Source organism: Phyllobates terribilis, unplaced genomic scaffold, assembly GCF_046119375.1.
Source record: "Phyllobates terribilis strain yellow unplaced genomic scaffold, ASM4611937v1 Scaffold_3__8_contigs__length_932513732, whole genome shotgun sequence".
Taxonomy (NCBI): Eukaryota; Metazoa; Chordata; class Amphibia; order Anura; family Dendrobatidae; genus Phyllobates; species Phyllobates terribilis.
The window spans coordinates 574,657,849-574,673,561 of record NW_027362763.1 but is presented as its reverse complement, the minus strand read 5'-3'; the positions used below and the strand labels follow the sequence as shown (position 1 = coordinate 574,673,561).

Sequence of the window (15,713 nt, the reverse complement as noted above, 5' to 3'; positions counted from 1 at the left end):
CATTGCTGCTTGCAAAATGAATATGGTGGCACCTGAAAAGCAGGTACTTAATGAGTTATGACAGTATCACCTTACCCCCTTTTAAGAGGGGCCTCCAGACCCTTGGGACCCGTTTTATCTTGGAACAGTAGAGAAAACCTTCTGATCAGGCTGTTGGCATTGATATTACGTGCCGCAACCCAGGATCTCTCCTCTGGGCCATAACCCTTCCAATGCAACAGATGGTGTATGGGCCATCTCACTACCTAAGAATCCAGCATTCTCTGCACCTCCAAGTTGTTGCCTTTTACTACCAAGGAACGAGGAAAATCTATGATGGAGCGAACCGGCAAATTATATGACTTGAGGAGGGACTTATGAAACACATTAAGTATTTTGATCGGCGGAAGAAGTTTCAGGCAGAAAGATACAGAGTTAATGACCTTAATAATTTTATAATCACCCATAAATATGGGACCAACTTGAAAGAAGGAACGTTAATATTGATATTTTTCATTGGCAACCACACCTTGCCCCAACTCCTAAGCTTGAACCCCTAGAAACAAAATGAGGATGCAACCCAAAATTAAAGAAAATTGAGAAGTTTTAATGGATTGTTGATATTGATTATAAATAGCAAATTCAGCTAATGGGAGATGTACAAACCAATCAGATTGATCATCTGAGGCTTTACACTTAAGATATTGCTTGAGAGTTAGATTAACATGTTCTGTCTGACCACTGGTCTTTGGGTGGTAGGCAGGAGAAAAAACTGAACTCAATATTGATCTTTTTCCAGAATGCCCTCGAATATTGGAAGATGAACTAGATCCCTTGGTCGTAAACTATATCTTTTGGAATGCAATGTGAACACACTATTTGTTTAATGAATAACTTGCTTAAACCATAACCGTCGTTTTAATTTTTATTTCATAAATCAATAGTATACATGAAAGTAGGCAGCTTTGTAACATATCTTATCAGATTTGCTTCTTTATCTGCTAAAATTGATCAGTCATTATCAAAATTCTCAATTGTGAGGTAAATCCCACATTCAAACGTTCAGTATGTGGTCAGTATTTTACATCAGTATTTGTAAGCCAAAATCAGGAGTGGAACACTCAGAGGAAAAGTATAATAGAAACACGTGCACCACTTCTGCATTTTTCACCCACTCCTGTCTAGCAAAACAGAAGACACAACTATACCTTTGGCGAGAATAGGAACTAGTTAAGAGTCCACAGGTTGAAATGGACAGAAACTTCAGGAAAGTGCATTGACATTTAGCTGATTCTATAAAAGTCAAATTCCTGTGGTCCGTGATAACAATAACTTTATGTTTGGCACCTTCGAGGAAGTGACACCATTCCTCAATTCCTGCAGTTCCCGGTTTGTCCTGACAACAGAGGTGGTGCTAGAGAGCAAAACCAAGACATTTTTTGTGTTTGTTGACAGTGGAGCCGGAGTCAGCATGATTGATGCTGAGTTTGTGAAAACTCATGGTCTTGCTTGCTGTACTTTAGATAAACCTATTTCCATTTTCACCATCGAATCGGCGCCACTTGCACAGAAAGCATTTACTCAGATTGTACATAATGTAAAACTGAGGGTGGGATCGGTTCATTGTGAAATAATCCCTTGCTATGTCCTGGACAGTCTTCCCACCCCAATTCTTTTGGGTCTTCCCTGGCTGGTGAAACATAATCCATTGGTTGATTGGCAAGCCGGGGAAATTATTGAATCGGGAGATTACTGCCATGAGAACTGTTTAAATATTTCCCTTGCTACAGTTTCTATGGAAATATTACCTGCTTTTCTGTCTGGTTTTGAGGATGTTTTCTCCCAAAGGGGGTGTCAGGATTTACCTCCTCATCGCCGTACGACTGTCCTATTAACCTGACTCCTGCAGCTAAACTACCGAAGTCCAGACTGTATAATCTTTCTGGCCCTGAGATACAAGCCATGAAGGATTTAATTGCAGAAAGTCTGGAGAAGGGACACATTAGGCCCTCATCTTCACCTGTGGCGGCAGGGTTCTTCTTTGTGAAGAAAAAAGATGGCAGTCTACGTCCCTGCTTATATTTCTGAGAATTAAATCTAATTACCATCTGAGATCCATACCCTCTTCCTCTGATTCCTGATTTGTTTAGTCAGGTTGTAGGAGCTAAGTTATTCTCCAAGTTGGATTTAAGGGGAGCCTACAATATGGTTAGAATCAGAGAAGGGGACGAATGGAAAACAGCGTTTAATACTCCTGAAGGGCATTTTGAGAGTCTAGTTATACCTTTCGGTTTGATCAATGCACCTGCTGTATTCCAGCATTTCATAAATTTATATTTTCCATCATTTGGTGGGAAGGTTTGTGGTGGTCTATATGGACGATATTTTGATTTACTCACCTGATTTTGAGACACATCGGGGGCATGTTAAACAGGTGCTCCAGATATTAAGGTATAACAAAGTTTATGCCAAACTAGAAAAATGTGTTTTCGCCGTTCAGGAGGTGCAGTTTTTGGGGTACTTATCATCTTCTAGTTTTCGGATGGATCCGGAGAAGATCTGTGCAGTCTTTGATTGGGACCGTCCCGAGAACCTTAAGGCTCTACAACATTTTCTGGGCTTAACTAATTTTTACCGGAAATTCATCCAAAATTACTCAGTAATTGTGAAACCCCTTACTGGCTTGACTAAGAAGGGGTCTGATTTTTCCAAATGGTCGGATGCTTCCCTCCAGGCTTTTTCTTCCTTAAAGAATTATTTTGCCACTGCGTCTATACTCAGTCAACCCGATGTTTCCCAACCCTTTATAGTGGAAGTTGATGCGTCGGATGTGGGGGTTGGAACTGTGTTTTCCCAGGGTCCGTCCCTTTGTAAATGGCGACCATGCACCTTCTTTTCTAAAAAAAAAATTTCGTCTGAAATTATGACATGGTAATAGGGATGAACAGTCGCCCTGCAGTTGGTTGCAGAAGATCTCTTCATTTGGCATTACAGACACCTTGTTAGCTGTTTCACTCTATGACCCAGCGACTACCTCCTTCCTGCTAATTGACACCCTGGCCTGGGTGTTTAAATAGTTTCACTTTGCAGCAGAAATGTGCCGGTGATACTCACATGTTTCCTTGTCAATGTTTGGAGCTCTCAGACTGCTATTTTCCTCTGTGGTGCCAAGAGGATGCTTGAAGTTACCTCTCTGAAGTCGGCTAAAGCTAAGCTACTTTCCCCCATGTTTGTCTCCCTGGTTGTCTTTAGTTGTTAGTGGGGATCGACTAGTGTTGATCCCTTCTTCCCTATCCAGGGCCAAGAGCTAGGGAAATACAGGGTTTAGGTTCACATGCGGCGATTGGTGAGGAACCAATATAGAGACATTAGTGGAGACAGGGTGGTATCAGATTAGCCTATGAGGTCTCCACTCCCCCCTTTCCCTAGAGTCTGGGCTCCCTTTTCCCCTTCCCTTTGTGTTGCACTTAGTCTTTCACACACCTTGCGTGACACTAGGACAGGCTGCAGTTTCAATTATACCAGGGATGCCATTTTATCTCATTTGCATAAAAACAATTTAATGGCTTGAACCTTAGAGCAGGGCCGAGACAATGTATTTTGGTGACTAGGCAGATGAAGCCAGTGGCGCCGCTCACCCCAAAGCAAAGGAATGGGTCAAAGACTAAGGTAACAGGACCCCTAATCCACATATCTCCCCTCCGATTGGTCAGGTAACAAGCTCTGATGACCACTTCCACTACAATTGTTACCTTTTTCACAAAAAAGTTAGAAAACGTAAAACAAAGTGGTGTAGTTTAAGGATGTGGCTTAACTGGGAGTGCAATTTCAAAGTTAGATACAGAATCAATCATTTATTGTGGACCATTAACATTTGATCTGATGTCCTATATTTTAAATGTCAAGCCCAAGGATAGTAATGGAAACTAATAACAGGTAACTATAATGGGGCCATTTGATTTCAATTTAGATTTCGCAGATACCCTAATGGAAAATAAACAGACCCCCATTATAGATAAAAGGATAAATCTGATGGTTTTTGCGTCCGTCATGTGACAAATACAGCTTGCACAAAACTGATGGTGGTTCAAGTGATGTATTTATGTATTGATGGTGGGTCTGGTGTAGTGATGATGATTTTGGTGATATATTCATCACCAGTACTATCATCAGTGCAGGAATACAAAAAAAATCATATTCAGTACATAATTAGAGCACCAGAGCCATCAATAGTATATGAATATGGCACCAGAAGCATCATCAATGAATAAATACATCACCAGAACCACCATCAGTACATTAATGCATCACTAGAATCACCATGAGTACGTGAATGCATCACTAGAACCACCATCAGTACATGAATATATCAACAGACCCACCATCAATACATGACTACGTCACCAGAACTACCATCAGTAAATGAATATGTCATGAGAACCACCATAAGTACACAAATACATCAAAAGAACCAAAAGTATTTGAATACAAGAACCAAGCTTAATACAGCAATCAATTGTAATGTCAAGTCAGCCCCAATAAACAATTGTGTTACATGAACCCACAACCCTATAACTCCCAGTATATTCTTAACAATGGTAAGGAGATACTGGGAGTTGTTATTAACAGTCATCATGAGACTACGGACCATACAGTACTGATGTGACGCAGCAGTATCACAAATAAACATGATGAAGCCATATTTTCACATCCACAGCCTCTCTCTTTGACCTCTCTCTTTTCCAGTATTTGCATCACATTTCCACGCAATGCCCTTAAAAAAAGAGTTTTATTAAAATGCACTCTGCATGAAAACATCTGTCCATACTGTACCCTAAGTAAGCCTCCCATGATATATGGCTTCCACATTGTCTACCATTATCAGGTATAACTGCCACACCGTCCGCCTGTATAACCCACGACCTATACCATGGCTGTTCCCTCTCTAATTTTCCTTTACAGTTAATGTAACTATTGTCCCCTCTCCATGCTAATCCCTCTCCATATTATGATGCACCCCAAAGCACCCAATACAGTATTATGGGTCACAAACAGCACCCCAAACTGTATGCTATTCACCACAATCCCCTATCCTGTATGGTCACCACAGCCCCCAGTATAATGTCCTACACAGCCCCATATTGAGTAATGTCACCACAGCTCCTCATATACTTTGCTGTCCCCCCGCACAGCCCCTCATTTGCTGGCTCCCACATAGCCTTTGATTTTATGCCCCCCTGCACAGAACCTCATTTTATGCCCCCCCTGCACAGCTTCTCATTTTATGCCCCAAGCACAACTCCTCATTTTATGCCCCCCCTGCAAAGCCCCTCATTTTATGCCCCATGCACAGCCCCTCAATTTTATGCCCCTCTGCACAGCCTCTCATTTTATGCCTACCCTACACAGCCCCTCATTTTATGCCCCAGGAACAGCCTCTCATTTTATGCCCCCCTGCACAGCCCCTCATTTAATGACCGTTGCACAGCCCCTCATTTCATGCCCCCCTGCACAGCCCCTCATTTCATGGTCAAGTAATATAATAAAAAAAAGGCTTATACTCACCTAATCCAGGCTCCCTGTCCAGTCTCCTCTGTGCAGCAGTGTGCGCTTGATGGCTCAATGACATCACTGCGCTGCCTCATCAGACATCCCCTGCGTTCTCCAACAAGGAACACACTGGAAATTACCTGCGTCTTCGTAACCTGCGCCATGATGGAGATCCCGGTGGAGCAGGGGAGATTACAGCTCCTCTGGTCTTGTGCCAGGGGGCTCTGACATAAATTGTATTCATGTCTGATAGACGCGAGTACAATTGAGTGCAGGGAGAGAGGGACGGCCAGAGCACACAGAGAGAGGAGTGAGTGATGTCAGTGTGCCTTTGACCCTGCTGTCACTGTGCTGAATGCTTGCGGCCGGAGGAAGGCATTGGGCAGCCAAAGGCATTCAGCAATTTTTGAAAGTACACCTCCCTCGGGAAGGCAAGAGGTTCCTACCCTGCCTATCCCTTGTCCCGGCCCTGCTTTAGAGGGTTGTATTTGGAAATCTTTTAGCAGGCAAGATATATCCAAAAAGGTTTACTTTACAAAGCAGGCAAACTCGTTTTTCAAGTTAAGATAATAAATAATTATTTCTGAGTCTTTGGAATAAAGTAAATACATTTGGATGTGAGACTTAATGTCAGGTGAAAAAAATCAGACTAGCTCCTTGGATCAACATCCCCTCTCAGAATTTAATACCCATAAGCTGTAACGTCATATTTTTCAAGACTGGCATCCATGCCCTCCTTTATTTATACGGGCTGATGACCTGATCATACAGCTTTACATGAAAATCCCTATTTATTATAATTGCCAGACCTGAAATAACAAGCTCTTTTCACCTATTGTGTCCCCCCCATTTCCTTGTAGGATGTAAGCTTGCGAGCAGGACCCTCACTCCTAATATAACTGTTAAACTGTCTTATCTTGTATTGAATTTATTGTCTGTATATGTCACCGCTTAATTGTAAAGCTCTGCGGAATATGTTGGTGGTATATAAATAAAAAATATTATTATTATTGCCTTCTTGTCATCATTGAAGGCTTAAAGGGGTTGTACCACCATAAATAGTACATTTAACTAAACAGAAAATGTGGAAATAAATGGTTTTGTAATTTATAGTTATTAAAAATTATGCTCTATTAAAAAAATGACAAGCTTTCATGTTCTGAAGTATGCCCCTGGCGTTATTCCGTCTGCAAGCTTTATCCGTCCTCCCAGTGGCCAATCAGCTGGCTGAGCATGCGCAGTTCCTGTCATCATAAAAAAGTTCCCCCACCTCCTAGTGTGTACAACGTGTGTGAGACACTCCCCACACTCATGCAGGTCTGACATCATGCGCATGCTGTCAGACCTGTGTGAGCCCCGGGAGCATCTCACTGGGGGTGGGGAGGTGGGGGAGCTTTTTTATAATGACAGGACCTGCGCATGCTCGGCCAACTGATCGGCCACTGGGAGGATGGATAAAGCTTGCAGACGGAATATCACCAGGGGGCATACTTCAGATAATGAAAGGTTTTTATTTTTTGAACTGAGCATAATTTTTAATAACAGTAAATTACAAAACCATTTATTTCCACATTTTCTGCTTAGTTAAATATATTCTTTATGGTGGCACAACGCTTTTAAGTATAAAAGGATCATTAGAAGATCTCTGCACTGTTCCTTCATATATTTCTACATTCTAATAAGATCGCCTCTAAGCCTTCATTTTTCCAAGCTGAATAAACCCAAGTTTGATAACCTGTCTGTATACTGAAGTTCACCCATTCCCTTAATAATCTTGATTGCTCTTTTCTGCACCAGCTATGTCCTTCTTATGCACAGGAACCCAAAATTGTAAACAGTATTCTAAGGCTATGTGCCCACGATGCAGATTTGATGCAGAACGTTTTTGCCTCTCCCTGGCAGAAAAAACGCTTTTTTCAGCGTTTTCGCATGTGTTTTTTCAAGTGCTTTTCCAAGCGACTTTGAGCATCACTTGGAAAAGTGCTTGACAAGTTGGTCACACAATATAAATCCATGCAACTGGAATGGATTTATATTGTGTGACCAACTTAGATGGTTTAAATGCTGCATCTATAGTAAAAAAATAAAAAAGAATTAAAAAGTTAAAAATAAAAAAAACCTGTATACTCACCTCTCCGGTCTCCTCCCGGCGGCGGCGATCCTCTCTCCTTGGCGTCCCGCGGTGTACTGGCAGGACCTGCGGTGACATCATTTAGTCAGCTGATGATCACGCGACCATCACTTGACCGCTGACGTCAGCGGTCACGTGACCATCAGCTGATTAAATGACGTCACCGCAGGTCCTGCCAGTACACCGCGGGACGCCAAGGAGAGAGGATCGCCGCCGCCGGGAGGAGACCGGAGAGGTGAGTATACAGGTTTTTTTTTATTTTTAACTTTTTTATTTCTTTTTTTCACCGCGTGGTAGCTGGGATGAAGAGGAGTTGTAGTCTCCTCTTCATCCTGGGTACCACATGCACCACGATTACAGCGTGAATTCGCGGCCATTGAATTTAATTGAAACGCAGCAAATCCACATATACCTGCGGGTTTGCTGCGTTTCAATGTTCCTCAATGGCCCCGAATTTGCGGTGTAATCGCGGTAGAAATGGTCATGCTGCGTTTTGCAATGCAATTCGAATTCGGCATGCTAATTAGCACATCATGTGCACAGCACATCCAAATTCACATTGCTTTGCATGGCGTTTTACAAGCGTTTTCGCTGCGTTTTCGTGGCTCTAAAAATGCTGCAAAAACGCTACAAGAACGCTATGTGGGCACATAGCCTAAGTGTGGCCACACTAGTGACTTGTATAGAGGCATTGTATACTCATCAAGAGTATCTATGCCTCTTTTAATGTATCCCATTATTTTATTTGCATTGGCAGCAGCAGTCTGGCACAGGTCACTAAAGTTGAGTTTGCTGTTCACAATATGCCCAATTCCTTTTCATTGACAGTTTTTTTACCCAGTGTTTTACCTTTTAGTACATAATTATACATACCATTTTCTCTGCACAAGTACCTGACCTTACATTTATCATCATTAAACTTCAATTCCCATTTCACAGCTCAAGCCTCCAGTTTACATTAATTCCTCTGTAATATTGAATTATCCTCCTCTGTGTTGACTACCTTGCAGAGTTTAGTATCATCTGCAAATACTGAAATTTTACTCTGTGAGCCCTGTACAAGGTCATTAATAAGTGTGTTAAAAAGAGGAGGGCCCAATACTGACCCCTGTGGTACCCACTCTGTTAATTGTGACCCTCTGTTTCCTATCACTAAGACAGTTATTAACCTAGTTGCACATATTTTTACCTAGTCCCATGGCTCTCATTTTATGTACCAACCTTTTGTGTGGTTCCGCATCAAACACCTTTGAAAAACCCAGATAGACAACATCAATGACATTAACGCCTCATAGAACCTGATCAGATTAGTTTGACAGGACCAATCCTTCATAAATCCATGTTGATGTTGGGTCATGAGTTTATTCTTATTGAGGTACTCCAAGATATCATCTCTTAGAAAACTTTCAAGGATTCTGCCCACAGTAGAAGTTAAACTTATAGGCTAATAATTTACAGGCTCAGATTTTGTCCTCTTTTTGAATATTGGCACCAAATTTGCTATGCGCCAGTCATTTGGTACAGAATCTGTGGTCTATGTGTGCAGCTCCTTTTAAATAGAGTGCACCCGGATTATTGTGTTACTTGATGATACAAGCTTTTTTTGGGTCTGACTATCACACACGGGTCGTATCAATTATTCTGTGTCAGATATCTAACCCCTTATTGTATACTAGTTTTTGGATTTGTCTAAATCCCTTTGCATACTACAGTACCTATATTTATCAGGTCTGGTTTACAAAGTGTATGCTGTTGTTCTGCACAATTTTTATGCACTTGCACTTTCTTGTGTTTTTTTTCTAATTTTAATTGAACTAGTAAAAGTTATATTTTAACCCCTTTTTGCTATATCAATATTGTAATTACCTAAGAGTTGCATTGTCTGTGCTACTTTATATTGGCAATATATTTCCCAATCCTGGACCTCCACAGCCGATACCTCCCATTATTTCTCCCTCCTATCACTCCCCACTTATTAGAAAGTACCACAACCTCTCCAACATAAAGCCCATTTCCTTGACCCCTCACTCCACCGCTCCCTTTCTCTGGAGTGCACTGGAACTTCCATTTCATCTGCAATAAGTACCACATCATTCACGCCTCTTTATGTCTCGTAACCTATCCTTCCCGGGCCTCACTAAAAAATGGCTGGCACCCTTCGACAAGCCTCCTCTGCTGCACTGTGTTATGGTGGCCTTCACTTCACCCACAAAACAGACATGGTGGAGAAATGGGCCTTCTCCTTTCTAACAATTTCACCTTAAACACAATACCACCACTACCCTCCCTTATCCTTCTTTTGAAGTACACTCTCCCTCCAAGTGACCGTCATATACTGACCCCTGGGTCTGACTACTGCATTTATCGATCACTTCTCCACCTGGCTTCTACACTTTCTCTCTGCTGACATTCTCACCATCATCATGGGTGACTTCAACATCCCCTCTGATACCCATCAGTTGGCAGCCTTCAAACACCTGTCACTCACTTCATCCTTTGGTTTTACTCAGTAGTCCTCCACAGCCACCCACACAGATCGACAAACATTAGACCTTATCTTCACCTGCTTTTGCTCCCTATCTAACCTCACAACCTCCACCTATCTGACCACCATCTACTCACTTTCTCATCTCTGTCCTACCCACCTGCCCCTCATGTCTAGAAACTTCACACCCCGGCAGAAACCTTGTACACCTAAACATTCACACACTCTGACTCTACTCTATCGCAGTCCTCCATATCTTCACTGTACGACACAGACAATGCCACTGCCTTCTACAACACCCCACTCTCATCAGCTATTGACTCGATTACTTATCTCGTGCATGGCAGGGTCGGACAAATCAATAGACAACCCCTGCACAACAAACTCACTAAAAAGCTTAGGCAAGTGTCCAGGACTGCTGAGTGATGCTGGAAGAGAATGCACTCACAGGAAGACTTCACCAGATTCAAACAAGAAACTTTCACATTCAAGTCAGCCCTCACCTCTGCTACAGTTATTCAACACTTTTAACTCCCTCCTCTATTCACCATTGACCTCCCTCATCTCTGCAGAAGACTTTACAGGACATTTAAAAAAAAAGATTGACCAAATCAGGGAAATCTTTACTACTCAACTCATCTTCTCTTCAAATCCCACCTCACCTCAAATCAACACTTCTGCACTTGAACCCATCCCACCTACTACCCAACCTCACCACCACGCTTATCCTGGCCCTAACCCATCTTTTCTTCTGGCAAACATAAAATTTACATATAGAAAATTGCCGAGAGATGCTACTGCGTGGGCGCCATTTTGCTTTTGGAAAAAGAATTTGGGTGTAGCAATATGGCGCCGCACATGTGCAGTAGCATCTCTCGGCAACCGAGCGGGGGCCATATTGCTGCAGGCAAATTTCTTTTTCCTCCAGCAAAATGGCGCCCGCAGTAGCATCTATTGCTTGACAATGCTACTGCGCATGTGCAGGTGCCACTTTTTTAAATACTGCCTTTGTAATTTCTGTGGCAATCATAAAATTTGCATACAACAAAATGACCCCTGCCACTGCGCGCTTGCGCAGTATCATCTCTCGGTTGAACAGAAGGGTTTGGGTTCATGGAGAACTGGGCCGACTTCGCGGTCGGCTACAGGCTCTACCGTAGGGACGGGCTGCACCTCAATGGGGAGGGTGCAGCGGTGCTGGGGAAGAAGATGGCTAATAGGTTGGAGAAGTTTTTAAACTAGAGACGGGGGGGGGAACCAAGGAAATAGGTGGGATGTGAGGCAGGCAAGGGGGAAGGGGAGAAGTGAATATAATGAGGGTGGAGAGGGGGGTGGGGATAGTACAGTTAGATCGTTAGAGAAGAATAGGATGCTAAATAACCCCAAAGTTTTATCTTGCATGCTGACCAACGCAAGAAGCCTGACCAATAAGGCGGATGAGCTGCGGGCGCTTATATCGGAGGAGAGGTATGACATCGTAGGTATAACAGAGACTTGGCTAGACGATAGCTACGACTGGGCGGTAAATTTATTAGATTATAGTTTATTTAGAAGGGACCGGAAACAGGGGAAAGGCGGAGGAGTCTGCTTATATGTTAAGTCATGTCTAAAACCCAGACTAAGGGAAGATATAGGAGAGGGAGAAGAGGGGGTCAAGTCCATGTGGGTAGAGATAGAGGGGGCAAAAAATAATAATAAAATATTACTGGGGGTCTGCTATAAGCCACCAAATATAACAGAGGAGAATGAGAATCTGCTATTAGGACAAATAGACAAAGTAGCAAAACATAATGAAGTGATTGTAATGGGGGATTTCAACTACCCGGATATTGACTGGGAAACAGAAACCTGTAGATCTCAGAAAGGAAAAAGGTTCTTGACAAATATTAAGGATAATTATCTCTCCCAACTAGTGCAGGAACCAACGAGAGGGAAGGCCGTGTTGGACTTAATATTGACTAATAGGCCTGATAGAATAACTGAGGTACAGATAGGGGGGCACCTAGGTAATAGCGATCAGAATATTATCGACTTCAAAATGCCCTTCAGTAGGGTTATCAATAAGGGAACAACAAAAACATTAAACTTTAGGAGGGCGAAGTTTGATCAGCTGATAGAAAACCTTCAACTTATTGACTGGGACAAAGTACTTAATCAATGGAATACGAATAGTAAATGGGAAACCTTCAAAAGAATTCTGAATACTCAGTGCGAGAGGTATATACCGTATGGGAATAAAAGGGCCAGAAATAAGAGGAAACCAATATGGTTGAACAAGAACGTAAAAGAGGCGTTAAATAGCAAAAAAGAGGCATTCAAGAGATTAAAACAGGAAAACAGTAAGGAGGCACTAAAGTGTTACAAGGAAAAAACGAGAACCTGTAAAAAACAAATAAAAATAGCGAAGGAGGAAACAGAGAGACGTATTGCTAGGGAAAGTAGATCAAATCCCAAACTGTTCTTTACGTATATAAATAGTAAAAGGATTAAATTGGATAATATTGGACCGATAAAAAGTGAGGAAGGCAAAATCATAGAGAAAGATGAGGATAAAGCTAATCTATTAAATAATTTTTTTTCGACAACTTTCACAAAGGAAATAGAACTAACAGGAGAAATGAGAAGTGACAAGCTTAATCCTCCACTAAGTATGACAAATCTAACCCAAGCTGGGGTACAGAAATGCCTCAGTAACATTAAAATAAACAAATCACCAGGACCTGATGGCATACACCCACGGGTACTAAGGGAACTAAGTAATGTGATAGACAGACCGTTATATCTTATATTTAAGGACTCTGTTGAGACTGGGTCTGTACCACTTGATTGGCGACAGGCGAATGTAGTGCCAATATTCAAAAAGGGAGCGAAAAGTGACGCCGGAAACTATCGGCCGGTGAGTCTGACGTCCGTTGTGGGCAAAATTTTTGAAAGCTTCATTAAAGAAGCAATTACGGAGCATCTTGATGCTAATAATCTTTTAATCCTGAACCAACATGGATTCATGAGGAATCGCTCCTGCCAAACAAACCTGATTGACTTCTACGAGGAGGTTAGCTCTCGAGTAGATCAGGGGGAACCAGTGGATGTCGTGTATCTCGACTTCTCAAAAGCGTTCGATAGCGTGCCACATAATAGGTTGGTATACAAAATGAGAATGATGGGGCTGGGGGAAAATGTTTGCAAGTGGGTAGCTAACTGGCTAAAGGATAGAAGGCAGAGGGTGGTTATAAATGGAATATACTCAGATTGGGTAAGCGTCACTAGTGGGGTACCACAGGGATCTGTACTAGGCCCAATGTTATTTAATATCTTTATTAACGACATAGTCAACGGGATAAATAGTAAAATGTCAATATTTGCAGATGACACAAAGTTATGTAAAACAATTAATACAAAAGAGGACAGTGCAGACCTACAGAGGGACTTGGATAAGCTGGGTAGGTGGAGCATTAAATGGCAAATGAGGTTTAATGAGGAGAAATGTAAGGTCATACATATGGGAAGGAAAAATGGAAGTCACCAGTACTCACTGAATGGGAAATCATTGGGGAATTCAGAGATGGAGAAGGACTTGGGCATCTTGATTGATAGCAAACTAAATTGGAGTGCCCAAAGTCAGGCCGCTGCTGTAAGGGCAAACAGGGTAATGGGATGTATCAGAAGAGGTATAGCTGCAAAGGATGAGAACATTGTTCTTCCACTGTACAAAGCACTGGTCAGACCACACTTGGAATACTGTGCTCAGTTATGGGCCCCAATATATAGAAAGGATATAAATGAGCTTGAAAAGGTACAAAGGAGGGCAACAAAATTAATAAAGGGAATGGAGGGACTGCAATACCCAGAGAGGTTGGCAAAACTAGAACTATTCAGCCTGGAAAAGAGAAGGTTGAGGGGGGACATAATAAATGTGTACAAATATGTTAGGGGACAGTATAGAGATCTTGCCCGGGATTTGTTCAAAAAGAGGGATATTACGGTAACAAGAGGGCACTCACTAAGACTGGAAGAGAAAAGGTTTCAGCACCAGCATAGGAAGGGGTTCTTTACGGTAAGAGCAGTGAGAATATGGAATTCACTGAGTGAGGAGACGGTAATGTCGGATTCACTACACCAGTTCAAGCGGGGACTGGATGCATTTCTAGATACCAGGCAGATTTCAGCATATACTTAAAAATAAAATAAAATAGTAGGTTGATACAGGGATTTATTCTGACTGCTGGTTTCAGAGTCGGGAGGGAATTTTTCCTCAGGTGAAGATTGGCTAAATCATTTGGGGTTTTTGCCCTCCTCTGGATCAACTTTAGCAATTACAGAACTAACAGGTCGAACTTGATGGACGCAAGTCTTTATTCGGCTTTACAAACTATGTTAGAATCTATGGATGGAAGGCTGTTGAATGTCATCATAAAGAAAAGTGGCTATACTGATCACTAATTTTTTTGTTTTTTGTTTCTGCATGTCAGAAATGTTTATCTCTAAATTTTGTGCACTGATATTGGTTTACCTGGTGAAAATAAACAAGTGAGATGGGATTATATTTGGTTTTTATTAAGTTGCCTAATAATTCTGCACAGTAATAGTTACCTGCACAAACAGATATCCTCCTAAGATAGCCAAATCTAAAAAAAAAACACTCCAACTTCCAAAAATATTAAGCTTGGATATTTATGAGTCTTTTGGGTTGATTAAGAACATAGTTGTTGATTAATAATAAAAATAATCCTCTAAAATACAACTTGCCTAATAATTCTGCACACAGTGTAATAGTGCCACCAAGTGGTGAAATTTTTTTTTAACAAGCAAACAACTGTAATTTATTTAAATAACAGACACGGAAAGCAATGTTATTTTACCACACATTTGGGGCCTTTTGTGCCGAACTCATTATGTCAAGTTGTAGATTACTGTATCCAGCGAACCAGTACTTGGTAAGTATGTTCCAGCTATCCCTTCAATTACTTACAGGAGAGCTGAAAATTTGAAGGATATTCTTGTAAAGAGTCCAATCAAAGGTACAACTTTACATAATGCGTTCGGCACAAAAGGCCCCAAATGGGGCTTTTATCCATGTAGCCAATGTCTGGCCTGTTCTAACATGGAGAGATCCCTTACTTTTGATAATACCAAAACCTTTAGGATCACACAACATATTACCCGCAGTACTGAGGGGGTCATATACTATGCTTCCTGCCCATGTGGACTCGTTTATATTGGACTCACTTCCAGAAAAATCTGGGCTAGAGTAAGGGAGCTGTAGCATCGGTGTCTCTGCCCCCTGACAGGCTTACCGCCGCGCTCCTGGCCCGGCGTCTTCCGTCCCTCCTGCTGAAGCTGCCGGCGCGCGCAGCTTCCCGAATGCTGTGCTCAGGACACGCGCGTACGCTCCCTCCCTCTTAAAGGGGCCACGCGCGCCATCCTAAGGAGTCCCCGGCCAATGGCCGGAGGACCTCTCATATAAAAGGCACCTCCTCCAAAATGGAGGTGCCCGTGCAAGGTTGTAGCTCTGTGTTCTAACTCTGCTTCAGCCCTCAAGTCCCGCTGCTAGTCTAACTATCAGTCCAG

General features: G+C 42.2%; 1 protein-coding gene across 2 annotated transcripts in view; it reads right to left on the bottom strand.

Annotated features, from left to right (window-relative positions):
* The window catches only part of LOC141258248 (protein unc-93 homolog A-like), a 73,288-nt gene that overhangs the window by 22,177 nt on the left and 35,398 nt on the right, over positions 1-15,713 (bottom strand). The window lies entirely within an intron of this gene.